Source organism: Pezoporus occidentalis, unplaced genomic scaffold (genome assembly GCF_034315485.1).
Source record: "Pezoporus occidentalis ecotype Australia unplaced genomic scaffold, CSIRO_AGI_Poc_V1 ctg37, whole genome shotgun sequence".
NCBI classification, from domain to species: domain Eukaryota; kingdom Metazoa; phylum Chordata; class Aves; order Psittaciformes; family Psittacidae; genus Pezoporus; species Pezoporus occidentalis.
In genome coordinates, this window is record NW_026915691.1 from 7,692,845 (window position 1) to 7,708,224 (window position 15,380).

Below are 15,380 nucleotides of genomic sequence, written 5' to 3' on the forward strand. Positions count from 1 at the left end.
GGAGAGGAGACAAACACTAAGCCCTGTTAAAAACCCTACTGATAAGATTCAGTACCGTGTAAGGCATTTGGGCTTAATGTGTTTATTGTTCTCTTTGTGACTCCAATTGACAAAGTAATGAAGTGCTTCTGTCATCACACACATTGCTCAGCTACTCTCTTACTTAGCCGTTTTGATTCTTTAGTTAAGGTTCTGTATTATCTAATTCAGTCCAGTTGCTTTCAATTAGATTTCAATGTAGCACTGAACTGTGCAAGACCACTTTAAGGACCACATGGATGCTGCCTTTTTCTGAGTGTTCCTACTAGAAAATAAGATTTTCATCCACAGTGACTTTGTTTAAATAAACTTTACTGCACTTGCTTTTTATCTGAAAATAAGGTAGGTCATCTGAAATTACTTTTAGTGATACAAAATGAATATCCATAGTTCACAAAGGCATTCGATAGAGCATGCGTAACTAAATGCTAGCACAGAATTTCATTCCTTGGAGATCAATGAATAGGTCTTGGCTGCATTAAGGGCAAATTTTATGCTTAATGTAAATTACTGCATCTTCTAAATCACTTGGTATTAACATGCTGATCTCCTTGGGACAGGAGCTGTCACTTGCTATACTCTTGGACAATGACTATTGTGCTGGGGTTGTAACTGGATTGAAATTTCTAGGTGTTACTATGAGATCTGAATGTAAAATTGCAATCAGAAAAGCTTGGTGGCTTTTCTCCCCTCATAATTTATCATTGCTCAATAACATTTTCCTCTAGAATTTCAGCCTTTCCCATTTTACAAATATTTATGTTTTTTCTGAGCTTTAATGGAGGTAAAACTGCCACAAAAAAAAAAATAATAATTGCACGCATTTCTGTAACAGCTACAAGCCAGAAAGCTTTTACTTTGTTCCAGAATAAGAACTCAAATTAGTATACAGTATAAGCTCCTTCCCAGCGTAGTGAAGTCTTCTGAGTCAGTCATAGCTCCTCTGAGTGTTAGTGGCATGCAGTACCTTTATAAAAGTACTTGACTATTGCCTGTCCAAAGCAAGAAGTCTTAACCTGCAACTCTTCATTATTGTCAGCAAGCATTTCACATGGACATCACTAAGAAAACTTACAGGACCAATGTTAAGAGTCTTCAGCTATGCCAAAAATTATAGTGCCTGACTCCAAAGTAGCCTTGATGCTACTTGAAGGCAAAATTTGAAATAATAAACAGAAGATTTTTTTCTTTCTTGTGCTCATAGTCAAATCCAAAAATCTCCCTGTCTCCAAGTTAATTACATGTGTGTACAGGTATCTGTCAACTGAGGAGACAACTAAAGCAGCTGAAAATGGATAAAGGCAGCAGTCCTTAGTCGTCCATCCGGTAGCTTTAAGAGCACTTGACCTTATGTCAAGCCAAGTTGGGTGTTCCCAAGCACAAGCTGTCAAGTCTCTGATTCACTTCAGGCATATGCATTCCTTTACTTCACTGAAGCAAAGCAAGGAGTGAGGCAGGAGGACGTTCGGAGAGGTTGACTGATAATGCTGTCACATGCCTCGTAACTGGGGAAAGCGTACAACATGTTAGTTCATTTAGAGGTGTGCTGTTTCTTTCATTGCGCATCATGATGAATTTGGGAAGGATTTGTTTCACTCTTTTGTGACATGCAGAGACATTACATCATTCATTCTCTGTGTAGGATACCTCTTGTGGGTTTTTTTAAGTGTAAAAATGCTTGCAATTAGAGAATTCTCCTAAGCTGTAAGGTGCAGTTCTTGCATGAAGATTTTCAGCAGTTTATTGTATTGTTCCATCTTTATGGAAGACTATAGAGTATTTTTATGAATGGGAACATTACAAGTCCATAAAATTTCAACCTTATTCCAGAAGATAATGCTCTTATTAGTCAGCAAAGCTGGCCAGAGCAGAATACTAGCCACGGAGTAATGAAAACTGGATTCAATCCCCGGCTCTGCCCTTGGTCGTTTATCTAGGTCATGGTAGGCAAATCAGTCAGAAGTCCCAATCCCCCCATTTTAAAATGAATGTTGCATCTTTGACTTTCAGTCATTCTGAGATTTGCAAATGTAAAGGACTGTATTAAAAGTGGATGGCATATTATTGGACTCAGAATTCCCATTAAAGCTTGTCAGTTTTAATGAGGAGTTGCAGTATGATCTTAGTAAAATTGATAAAGGACAGGTCCTTTAAAATAATTGTAAATGGGAAACAATTATTAATTGATGACCCCTTTTGGAAATGTGAGCACTAGTCTTTCTGTGCTGTAGTTTTTCATTCTTTTAAACAGATTAAAACTCCTTTCCTTCTGCCTTTTGTGTTCTGATTCCAAGATATTCATCAGAGTGACTGTCTTTACCCTGTATTACAAAAGCACTTGGCATAGAGAGAAGCCCTCCCTGCAAAACAGTTTTGGAGAAGTTGTATTCTTAGCTCAAATAAAAGGAATCATTTAATTTGTGGGGCAGGTGAGAAAGGATTGAGGTGCGTGCGGCTCACAATGCAAAGGACCGTTTCGTTTCCCCGGAGAACCTGCTGCCTGAGTAGATACTTTTAAAATCCTCAGTGTGAATTTGACCACGTTATCTAAGAGCAACTACAGGTTGCTATCAACTCACCTTTCAAGTTCACTGATTGCAGTCAAACAGTCCCACTCTGTTCCCGTACTATGCGCTCTACCTTTGGAATTGTTATATAACACTTTCCAAAATGGTGCAAAGAGTGCATAAGAGCTCAAAGTCACATTCCTGGGGATTTGAATCTACCAGTGAAACATTCCTCTTATGGAAAGCAGTAGTGTTTAAAGCCCTAGAAAGTTCTGCCCTTGCCCAGAACAGCCTGTTACGTGAACCACAGCTTGCTCCAGGACAAGGTGATAGCCTAGCTATCCCTCCCTGTGACAGCAGGGAGTCAAGCAGTGGGCAAGCTGTATTTTTAATGATGATGTGTTATTTGACAAGGAGCTGCTGATATTGCCTCAATATTAACATCACTTTGAGGGGTGTCCAGCTGTAGGTACCTACCACAGCACTGGAATTTGCCTGAAAGATGTGCAATAGAGTAAGTTCCTCAGAAAGCCAGTTGAGCTGATTACTGTAATCTTGACCATAAAGACCTGTCTGGTTTCAGTGGAAGCATGCTCAGTGTTGTTGATCATCCTGAGTTTCTACAACTGTAAGGTAATCGGAAGCATCTACCAATGGGGAGGAAATTAATGTAATAAATCAGTGATTATAACAGAGTTGACAGACTTGTTAAAGTAAACCATGACTTCTTCTTCCCGTTCTGCTGACCTGGCAAGGAGCTGTGTCCTCATATTCCTGGTTTTCTCCTACCTCTTGTTTGGATGTCTGTGTGTTTTCTGCTCCTGGATTTATATTTTTCTGGCCATGTTGGAATGACAAGACAGCGACATCTGGTGACCGGTTATGTGTATTCATTTTATTTTTGATACTTCACCCTAAAGCAGTTACCCCGGATTCTGGTAATTAGTGTGGAAAAAATCTATTGATAAACAGATCAATTGCTTTCAAAAAGAAAGACCTCAGCAGGTCCCATAAGGTGCCTGTAAGTATCGAAATTTTAGCCTAGGGTGATGGAGAGCTAACTATTAAGGGATTGCTTATTCACATAGCCATTTGTCTGCCCCTTGCCACCAAGCTGTTTAGAGTAGTGTTGTCCCCATGGATAGGGTGCTGTGTCACCTCCATCTTCTGCGTGTTTGCCCGGGGCTCTTGACTGACCACAGAGGTACAGGGTTGTGTGTTATTTTTAGACTTGGAGGAAGCAATCATTGAAATAGGTTGCTGACTTCCCTATATACGTCTTCAAAAAAACGAAGCAAAAAGCTCCAACTCCTCAACCTAATCTGCTGTCACAGCTTTGGCTTTTTTTTTTCCCCTCTAAGTGGGCTGTCAGCAGGGCTCCCGCTAATAGCCTGATGTCTCAGCGTGCTACACTTTTTGGACCTATTAATTTCATAAACAGAAACATCAGTTCTCCTCCCTTCAGGCTTTAAAGGGCATGTTTATACTCAGTTTCTATCAGTGCAATGCTGTGACTGCTCAAGCTGTATGTCTGGTACATCCCACCACTGCCTTAGCTCTCAAGTGCTCCTGTGGTTGTTCTGATGCTCTTGAAAAGCAGGTTGAATTTATCCAGAGGTTCACGGAGAAGAAAGAAATCAAGAGCAATAAAGTGCAGAGCTGCCCCTTTAATCAAATGACTTTCCTGCATTGTTGTGTAAGGAGCTGAGGATAAATGGCACTTCATTGTGCCACTGCTGCGCGTGGCACTGCTACCATTGCTCTCCATTCAGATAAACAAGGCTGCTGTTCTGGGCTTTGATGTGACCCCAGGTGTTACTATCTTTCCCTCCATTTCTTTGGCTCCTTTGCCTGCAGTGGAGGGAGAGGGGAGGCACTGAATGCAAGGAAGGGCAGGGGCAGAGCAGGAGGCCCATGGCCTCCTCTTCCTCAGGGAAAGGAACCAAATACCCTGTGGTTTTTCCCTCAAATCGTCACCAGAGCTGCCCTGGGGCAGTGCTGCTCCTCAAGGCAAACTTGTTTCACTACTCCTGATGAAGTGAGAATTTGCTTTCACAGAAACATGTTTAAAATCTTCATCTTACTTGTAGATTACCTTTTATACTTTTGTAAAGCTTTAAGAAAGTATTTTTTCTTTTTGAGATCCAGTATTTTTCTGATTTTGAATAGAGGGGAAATCCTGCCTTTAGAGAGATTTTCAGTTAGATGACAATTTAGGAATACAAGTACAAGAGAAGGGAAATTAGTTCCATAATCAGGTTATAAACAAAGGCTACATGATTCCTCTGTGCTACGAGTTTGTAGAAAGAAGCAGACTACTTGGGTGTGCTCTGGGAAACAGAAAAATGAGTTATCTTTGTGCTTAAAAACCAAACCAACCAACATGATCATTTAGGTGCGTACACTAGCAAAATCAAGTTAGAACAAATGTTGTGCCCCAAAGAACTGGTTGGTACCAGAATCCAGGGATGCCAAGGACCACTGTACAAAGTAGGCAACTCAGGTATTTAAGGCAACAAACTTTTCATCCTTCTCCCTTAGCTCACTCAGTAATACAGCCATTCTCATTACTTCTTTCATAAACGTAGTTCTTATAAAAAGCTGTTGAGCAGGGAGGAAAAGGTGTCTCTATCTCAATGAGACCTGTGGCATCACAGTGTGGAGAAGCTGTGATGCTCCATCCCCTTCAACTCCTGTTTCAGGCCTTTTCTCTCATGTGACAGAGGTGGCTCTGCTGCCACAGTACACTGAAGTTCAGTCACCTTTACATGGCTGGGTTAAACCCTCTAGATGCTGCTCTGCAGAGGATCTCAGGTACCTGAGTCCTCGCACAGCCACAGCTCTCTGGCTCCTGCTTGAGCCTCTAGGTTTTTGCCCAGAGCAGCACCATGGGCCAGTGGCCCTGAGGACCCAACAGGTGCTGCAGGATGGATCCTGAACTCCTCCAGGCCAGGACCACCTCTTTAGCACACACACAAATAAGCCATCTCCTTTGTCTGCTCTCAAAGCTCAGCCAGGCTGGTAGCACAGGTCTCCAACATTTCCTTCATGCTACACCTGCCCTCTTCTGCCATTTCATCATATTGTCTGGAAATAAATTCAAATCATCATAGATTACTGATCTGTTCTATTACTATCTCCAGTGAGGTGAATAAAACTCTACAAAATTTATTAAGTCTAATTTCTTTGCATATTGGTTCTTTCTATATTGCCAGCTCCTGCAGGGTTTACTCGATATGCAAATTATGTTTGATCCATTTTTGGAAGTAAGTTTTAATTATTAATATTGTAATAGAATAATTTTTGGAGTTGTTAAAGATGTTTCAAGTAGATGTCATTTTATGAACAGTATTGGGTATAAGTAAAAGCCATTATTGTCATCTCCTGACCTAGTGGGAATAACCTGGCAAGTATTACTGTTCCAAAGCCTTTTTTTCAATCTTTCTTTTTTTTTTGCCATCATCTGAGCAAAGATGGATTTTTCCATAATACGATTATAAAACATTCATAAACAATGTTTTCCTTATTGTAAGTGGTATGCTTTAAATTACTTTTAAAGCATCTGAAAGTAATTTATCCCAGAGCTGTATGGTGTCACTTGAGAAAAGAAGCTCAAAATTGCTTTTGAATTTGCTATGATTTCAGTACCACTTGTAATGGCAGCTGAAGTTGCTGTTTAGAAAAACATCCCAAAGCATCTTGAGGTACAACACGTATGTGTATGTAGTTGTGTGCATGTAATTTTCTCAACCTCCTCAGTATTTTAAAGCTTCGCTTCCTCATTCAGGTGTCTGATTCCCTTGACCTTGTGAGCATTATTGTTCTGCATTCCAGAATTGACCATTTCAGCTGCAGTTAAACATTTTAATTTGTTTTGAGTGTTATTTTGCAGTGGCTAATGCTATAAAGCCACATTAGACAAACTCAATGCATGTTCACAGAAACTAATTATTCCTAATGATTTCCCGTTCAAATCATATATTCCTTTATATAAATGAAATAGAAAGCTCACTCTTTGCCCTGGAAAAAATGTCTGTATGTTTACATAGGTATTAACCTACAATCTTATAGTTCTGAATTATACAAAAATATATTTCTATTGTGGTTGCCTTGTTACTATAGGAAATGATCTGGTTTTCCTTGTGGCCATAAGGAAATACGTTGGCTGTCTTCAATAGGTTTCTATCCTTAAATCTCTACTGTGCATAATGTGCGTATCCATGACTCCAGGTAGATGTTACCTTTAAGCTCATAAAGTGCTGCAGATGCTGGGAGAAAGATTTCTTTTACATCAGGAAACTATAAAATATTATGAGTATGGATATGTTAAAATAAAGATCATATTATTTACACAGTGATAATATTTTTTCTGGCAATATAAGGCCAGAATTCACTCCACATTCAATAATCACTGAAATCCTCATCCAAGCCTGTGCCACTTCTTTAGTGTTCATCTGTTTAAAGAAATTCTTGATTTTGTTTGTTTCTGTTAATATAATGAATATTCTTTGTATTATGTTTACTCTAGCTTTTATTTATTTAAGAGTACAGTTCAGTATTAATGGGCAGTCAACCTCATCCGGACTTCTCCAATGTCATTACACATCCAAGGGGTGAGAAACGGCACACCTCAGATCCATGAGGCGCCACACTAGCAAAGTCACTTGCTCTTTCTAGACAAGGTTAGCATTTTAGGAACTATTAGTAGGGAATCAGAGACTCCCAGCTTTGAACTGTCTTTGCCAGTCAGAACACCCCATTCGCTCATTTCAGCTCTTCTCAAAGTGTCAGAAGGTGCAGTGGGATGGACATAGCTGAACTGCATTAGGGAAAAGCTGCAGGACGGCTTAGGGTCTTTTCAGCATTTATATGCTTTATTTCTTCACTTTTTGTACATATAGGAGAAGAACTGGTTTTACTGGAGAACTAGTCACTTATTTGTCCAGGTCAGGTTTAAGTGAATCAATATTGTTTCAGTGTCTTACAGAAGATAATGTTAAAATGAGGCATTTATCCATGGGTCATGGCCTCCTTAAGCAGCCTTGAGGATCTCAGATTTCACTTATGGACTTGTCATTAAAATATGTATATTTTGGTATATTAAGATGAGAAACCAATCTGGCCTCAATCTTATGGCAGCTCAATTTGCTCCTCTATACTGTATTATGAGGAGAGGCTATTAACCTTTCTGAAGTGCTTTGAGATCCCTTGTTGATAAACATTACACAGCAGCTTGGAGTCCTGATTTCTTTCAGTGAGAGGTCTTGATTTTAGGAAATGGTTACTGATGTACCGCTTGATATTTTTATTTTCAGCTGATACTCCTCTCCATTATAAATAGTTCCATAAACTCCATGATGAAATTTTGCAGACGGTTATTAATCACTGATTGCTGGGTTTATGTTATTTGCTGTTATTTTGCTAGCGACAGAAGAACTTGGTCAAGTTTAATTGTGTATTCTTTCTCGAGATGGCATTGTACGACATACGGATAGAAATTGCAGGTGATTTTTTACAGCTGTTTAAGGACACAAACTGTTTTACCGGCTGGTTTGGGGGCTACAGAAAATTTTGAATCTCACAAAATAATTAGGCAGCTTTTGGGAGGAGTTAAAATACTCAAGTAAAGAACTAAAATCTCTCGTACTTTCATGTAAAGGAACAAAAACTTTTATATAATGATGGCTTTGCTGTCAAAAAAGTGACAGAAGATCTCAAATGAGGGATAGTGAGGGAGGGAAAAGCTTGTCTAGAGGAAGGTACTTGAGAACAGTGAAGATGAAAAAAATGATTGTACAAAGATGAAAGATGTTAAAAAACCTGCCCAGCATTCAATAACTAAAGGTGACAGTAAGTCAGGAAGCTTAGTATCTAAGACGTTATTTAATACCATTTTGATGAAGTGGGGTTACATAGTGAGAGAGCTGCTGCCTCCTCTGCAAAGTGTTCTGCAAAACAGTAGTTAAAAAACCCTATCTTCTTGGTTGGATAGTCTTTTATTAGATCTTGTGTTACGTAAATGTGAGAGCAAATCTCTAAGCATGGAATGTCTTGCAAAATAAAGGCTTGAGAAGGCAGAGTAATAGCAATAAACTTTGTGTCTTTCCTCAGCAGTAGAGACCTTGACAGCAGAGCTTGTGCTTCCCTACAAGAGGGAACACAACTCATTTGGATAGCCTTTCCTTGTAGTGCTCAGCCTCACATGCATCCCTGGGGAAATGTAAAGGGAGGGACTCAGCAAAACCAAAGGGCTCATTAATGTGAATTCCCAGCAAGAGGAAATATATGTCCTTGGGGAAAAAAACAAAAAAGAGGCTGCGGATGTGCTGCGGTGGTAACTGATGCAGAGAAACAACAGGATCAGCTCTGATTTCATGCTGGGAAAGATGCCGATATGAAAAATTTGCTGTGATCGCAGAATGAAGCCTCTGCAAAGTGCTTGATTTTCACAGACAGCATCATCCCTAATGACAGAGCAATCTTGTTTAACCTTTCCATCCTCTAACAACCTCACTCCATTCTTGTCAGCTAACCATACCAACAGGTGCAATCTGTTTTTCAGAAGTTACCAGAAAGCTGATGGCGTAAAAAAATTAAGCTTTTAAAAGTTTCCAAGTCTACTGTATTTTTTTTTCTTTCTGTTCTCACCTGTAACAGGAGGTACAGTTGATACTGAAATCAGTAGGCACTGTAAAAAAAGAAAATGTCTAAATGAAGATGACAGTGAGTATTTAGAAATATGAATGGACAGATGGTGAAACCCAGCAGAAACATCTACACACCTGTAAACAAAGGCAGTACATTTAGTGGTGCTATGGGAATGATCACCAATCCTTTTGAGAATATTTAAGCCTGATTAGCAAACAAAAAGGGCAACCTTTTATTGAGGTCTCAGTTCAGCAAAACTATTACAGGGTATCTTAACTGCAGTGTTAGTGTAGGTTTGTATTCAAATCTTAATGCCCCGATCTTTTCCATTTGTAAAGAAGTTCTCACATCTGTCTTATATGGTACTTTAAACCTGGACTCACGAGGATAGAGGCTGCCATGAATCTTAATTCCTCTGGGAATAGAAGCCTGCCCAGTCTCTCATGAGGAATTGAAATCAGTCATTCAGGTCCAGACAGTGATTTGTGTCTTCCCCCTCATGAGGACATAACTGCTTTTCCTATGACAGACTGGGAAACAGATACTGCCTGAGGCACACTGCTCTTCTGCTTGAAGCGTAGCAATGTCTCCAAGAAAGAGTGAAGCGGGCAGAAATGAAATGTTGACTTGTGAGTTATTGTAATGTAGCTGCTTACCAACACAGCACTGACCAGGGTGAGACCTTTGTGCTGACCGTGTTAACACTTCAGTGAACACAATCTGATGTTCGCTTAAGGACTGTGCTGAAAATGAGGCGCTCAGATCCAAAGCAGGATTCAGGCTGATTTAAGATGGATTATCTCTATTAGTCCCAGTTTCAAACTGTGCAGAAATATCAGTGATATATATATGTCTATCCCTGTAACTCAATATACTGTAAGACTTTGCAGTAAGATGTGAAATATTCAAAGACTTCATGTCTTCTCCTTCTATGATTCTATGATTCTTGTTGTGATAGGGAAAAAAGTTACTCAGGTTACTTCCAAAGTTGAAGGATTTGTCAGAAGATCATTTATCTGGTTTGAGTACAGTCTCAGACTCCTGTGCAAAGAGATAGACACAATATATTTTATGTTCTTTGGAGTCACCCATTTAACCTTCTGCCTCACAGAAATGGGATAGGTATTTGAGAATGAACCTGTTGACAGTGTCAACCCAAGTGTCAGCCCATAGATTTTCTAAGAGATTTCTTGGGACTCCTGATTTCTGGCAGGAGAAATCCTATCCTCAACCACAAGCTATCTCTTTTTTTATAAGCTCATAGAATTTGGAGTGAGTTTTCCATTGCATTATATAATCCAAACTTAACTCTAAATATTTATAAGCATATTGGTGCCTCTTTTCTTTCTCCTCAGCTGTGTCCACCCAGGCTTATTGTTAATTAGCATCTTTCTGGTTTGTTCACCCAAAGGGCTTAGAACAATTACTGCAGTTGGAAAGAGCTGGTAATACTGTGTGGCTGGTACTGACTGGAAATGGTGTCTGAGGAAACAGAGCCTGGCTGGTGCCATGTAGAACCTGCTGCTTGAGCATTGCAAATGCTGCAGTATTTCCTTCTCTTTCCCTCACTGCTCCCTGAGGAGAGGTTATTTTCCTTGCTGTTGTTTAAAAACACACATTACTGCTAGCCAAATGCATGATCTGGAAATGTCAAATAGGAACTAATTTAAAAACAGAAAAACAGACTGCAGAAAGTTTTGGGCTTAAAGCAAAAAGTGGCGTTGGCTGAATTTGGAAGGCAGAGGAAAAGCAATTAACAGAAGTGTATTTGAAGGAACATACAAAGGGAGACATAAAAACTTATATAACAGGTTTTGTTTTGGCAAGAAAAAATAGAACAGAATATGGAAGGAGTGATGGAAGTGGATAATAATGGTTTGAATGTTTTAAACAGGTTAGGGTTTGTAATATTTTCCACTTAAAATGACTGCAGATTTCATGTGTTGTTATTCAAAGGTTTGGAAGTCTTTTTTTCTTCAACCAGGAAAGACCGTAATAGATGTAGGTCAACCTGCTGGATAGTTGGTTGAATGACAAAACTTAACCCAGCAAGGCAGTAAAATATTTCTGAATTATCGTCTTTCTCTCTGCAGTGCTGCACTGCTCTTTGGAGATGTTGATGGTTATGGGTTTTCCCTCCCAATTTTACTTCCACCCAGAAAGTGCCATTTCTGTAGTTCCATTAATAGTGATTGCAATCCTGTTCCAGTACAATAACATATACTGATCTATGGAATTACAACAGAGATCGTTTTTCATGCTCAGTATAGCAGTTTCCAGCAATTTGGATCATGCGTTGGTAGCTATAAAGGGCTCTATCCAGTTAAAGAAGTGTTGAAGCTAAGTTGAAGGCATTTGCTATTGCAAAAATCACTTCATTAGGTTGTTTCATAGACGTTTTATTCTGGTATAAATCCACTTGACTTTACTATCATCCTCTCTTGACTTTACTGTCATCCTCAACAATTCTAAGTCATTGATGGCGTATGTGGTCATAACTTGCCCCATAATGTCAATCCAGACAGGTAATACTTAGTCATCACACTTAAATCTTTTTTTCTAGAGGGATGTTTATGAGCATGGGTGTACAACTCAGCCTGTTAATGTGGATTGCATTTCTCCATGTCCTTGTTCTGTCTAAACGATCATAAAAGTGTAAAATGTTGGCAGAGAGAGCTATAATTGGTGATCATATTTTTGGCATTCTGGTGCTCTATCCAACTGTCTGTGGGATTCAGTATAGTACTTTGGTTTTGCCACTGTTCAGCATAGTTTTAACCTGACTTGCTCTTGGTGAAAGGCCAGATGCAGTGCAATCAGTCTGGCAACCCTGGGAAAAATGGAAAGCTGATAAAAAGCCTAAACCAAGTAGAGAATCCATCTTGAATGAAATAAACCCAACTCCTTATGCTTTATAAGTTACATGGAATTAATTCATATTGTCAGCATTAAATAGCCTTCTCCTAGGTTTGGCATGAGTCAAAGCATGTACTCTGTAAAATAGGAAATATCTCTGCATCCATTGCAGTGAGCAGCTCAGCCCATGGAGGTAGTACCACTAAAGGGCTCTCTGTGGAACAAGTAATACGTTGCTTTTTCTGGTGACTCCAGGAATCTCTTACTGACAGTCTCCAGTTCTGTACCACTGCACCTATTCATAAATGGACTTTGAAAAGCCAAACAGTAGCAAGGTATTGTTTTTGTCTGTACATGCACCCAAAATAAAATCACTTTATTGATAATCAGTAATATACAGGCTGCCCCCTGGAGTATGTTTATATTAATGTCAGCATGAGACAAAGCACCCAATAAACCAGAATCTGTTTGTGCCATTCCTGTCCTTGCATTTTGGGCCATTGCACTGTGATGTTTATGAGCATAAGCTCTGTTCTGTATCCTTACAGCCACATGTGCCGCCACAATTCATCATTTACTACCCACACAAATACTCTTTGCCAGAAATTAATATTTTTATTTTTCTACACATAATTAGAGATACAAAGCAAGGAAGAGATGGAGAAGTATTCGTGCAAAATGGAGCTTTTTGACTCCTACTTGAAGCTTTTTTAGCAATTATCTTTTTTCTTGATTTCATTATTTCTTTTTTTGTTTTTTACTTTTTTCTCCTTTTAGTTGACAGCATCTCTTGTTGCGTAGGTACAGTGGCCTTCACTGTTCTATTCCATATTTAAGAAAACATTCTAGGTACTAATCTCTGCAGAAGACAGTGCAGTCCTGACACTGGTTCATGATAACCAGTGAATACTCTTAATTTCAGGAGATTTTCAAAGATACTGTTGCTGTGTTGTGAGAAGAGCAGGCCCAGGATCTCCTCCTTGTCCACTGTGTCATTTCTTGCCATGATTTTCTCGTTTTCATTCTTACTCCTATGTGTGAAAGAAAATACTGCTGAACTTGGACTACTCACAGCAATCAGCATTGTGATATTGTCATCTTTCTGATCCTGCTGGATGTGCTATAATCTGTCTTGCAGACTTGTCCTCAAAATGAGGTTTTTTCCATCCACAGATATCCTGCCTACCCAATCTGCTCTGCTGTTTCTCTAAGAGATTGTTATAAATCTGATTTTTATAGGTAGCCATTCTCACACTCATGCCCCCAGCACCACTTAGCTTGAGGCCTTCTGGCTGTATGAGGAGAGATTTTTGAGGCTCCTTCTTCATCCCAGTGCTGTGAAAAAGGAACAGAAAAAGAGCAGGTAAAGATGCTTGAGGAGGCTGAAGCAGATGATGTTAAGTGATGAGTTAGACAAGTAGTCAGCTTACAAAATACCACATAGGTATAGCTCAAGTGGTTTGGACTGGATTGGCACATATTAGTATAGATTAGCCCATTCTGCACGAACTGCAAACAGATCATATCCTGGGCATATAGCATCCTCCAGCTGAGCCACACAGAGAATTGCCTTTGTGGACAAAAAGAGATTTTGAAACCCCTCAGAATAGACCAGACTTTGAAAACAAGGCAAACAGTGAGGCAGACATTGAACCAAGTTGTGCTGCACAGGGATACCATGGCTTTCTGTGTTCAGGCAGGTGCAGGTGAAAGACCAGTAAGTTCTCAGCTTCAGGTGCTCACCCCAGAAGCCCATCACGCATACAGTACAGGAGGTTTCCCATCTTTGTTCACTCCCGTTCTTCCCTGCCACCTGTATATGAAGTTTTCCTTTCCTCCCCTGTTCTATTCTCTATCTTCCCTTGTGTGATTTAAGAGACTAAGCATGTGATGAATTCTCCCATTGAATTGGTAAGGGAAAAGGCAAGATTCAGGTGGTGTATATAATATATAGAGCTAAAGAAAATATGAAATAGGATATGAGAATCCAGGTGAAAATCAGTATTTCCCCCCCCCCATCCCCTCTTACTCTCTATGGTATGTCACATAATTGCTATTCTGCTGTTGCCATGGTAATGACAGCATTTCTCGTCTATATTGTCGTTTTTTTCTGTCACATGCATCTACTTACAACATGGGCCTGCTTCTACCTAGCAGATGAATCCCCATCAAGAGGACTGAGTCTCTCTAATTTGTTTTCCTTTCCATCCTGCTTTCCAGCCTCGTGCAAGAGACTTATTTTAATTCTACACAGAGCTTTAAAACAGATATTAATGCTTAAAGGCTTTGCTGGATGGGAACCAGTGCAGTATATCTCGTGTGATCAAAGTGCTACAAAAATGATAGGTGCTCTCTCACTCATCCCAGAGTATTTTAAAACCTCATAAATTAAGGCCAACATTATCTCTTGAACTGCTTTAGAGAAGTGGCATGAGAGAGACTGAAATTAAGTCTACACTATTTTATCAACTATAGACCTTCCTCATCTTGTTTGATCTTATATTTAGAACTTGCCTGAAACTAAAAGGCTGAAAGAGAAGGAAGTGGGGGCTGGTTGCTGAGCATTGCTCAACATTTATGGTGTGTGCCAGGATGGAGTGTATGATTTTTCCTTTCACAGGTGTTTTCCTTCGTTTGAAAGGCTGTTTCTAGAGTTCTACAATCCAAACGAAAAAGTTCATTAATAATGGGGAGACAATTATAATAAAAACATCACATAGTAAAAGCATCATCATTTCTCAGGCATAATGGACACTTTGTTTTCACCTTTTAGAAAATCAGAGCTATTGACTTTGCTGGAGAAAAAAAAAAAAGAGGATAATTGAAGGACAATTTTTCAAAATAAGCAAGTTCTCTGACAAAAATGATTTGTTGCTGATAGCCAAGATTAACCCTGCTCTGAATGGATTTGTCCATGCAGTAGTGCCATGCAGTAGCATAAGAACGGTAAAACTGGGGTGCCATTCATAGCCAAAAAAAAATTGGTATATGTGCTACATGAGGGAGGAAATGAATCCAATATTTCCTGGACAACAGCACTTACACTGATTGAATTTGTCTCCATGTCAGTTGTGGTATTTGAAACTAAGTTGGTTTGGCTGCCATTTTAGTACAGAGTGAATGACATTCTAGTTAAACTATCTTTGTGGCTCCTGCTCTGAACACGTTCTCCAGGATCCTTCTATCCCTTAGCAGAGCAGCTGTTATTTTTTCCATAGAAAAAGATAATTTTGCATTAGAACTCTGTGCCTTTCATGATCGAAGTATCTCGCCTCTGCTCTTGCAGTATATGTAGGAAAAAGCCCACAGTGGGCAGTTGGTAAGATTCTT

General features: G+C 39.5%; 1 long non-coding RNA gene across 1 annotated transcript in view; it reads left to right on the forward strand.

The window, feature by feature from the left end:
* The first annotated feature begins 2,327 nt into the window (after positions 1-2,327).
* The window catches only part of LOC134170282 (uncharacterized), a 61,531-nt gene continuing 48,478 nt past the window's right edge, over positions 2,328-15,380 (forward strand). Inside the window, exon 1 of the long non-coding RNA XR_009967202.1 lies at positions 2,328-2,468. This is a non-coding gene — a long non-coding RNA (uncharacterized LOC134170282). The remainder of the gene's footprint in view (positions 2,469-15,380) is intronic.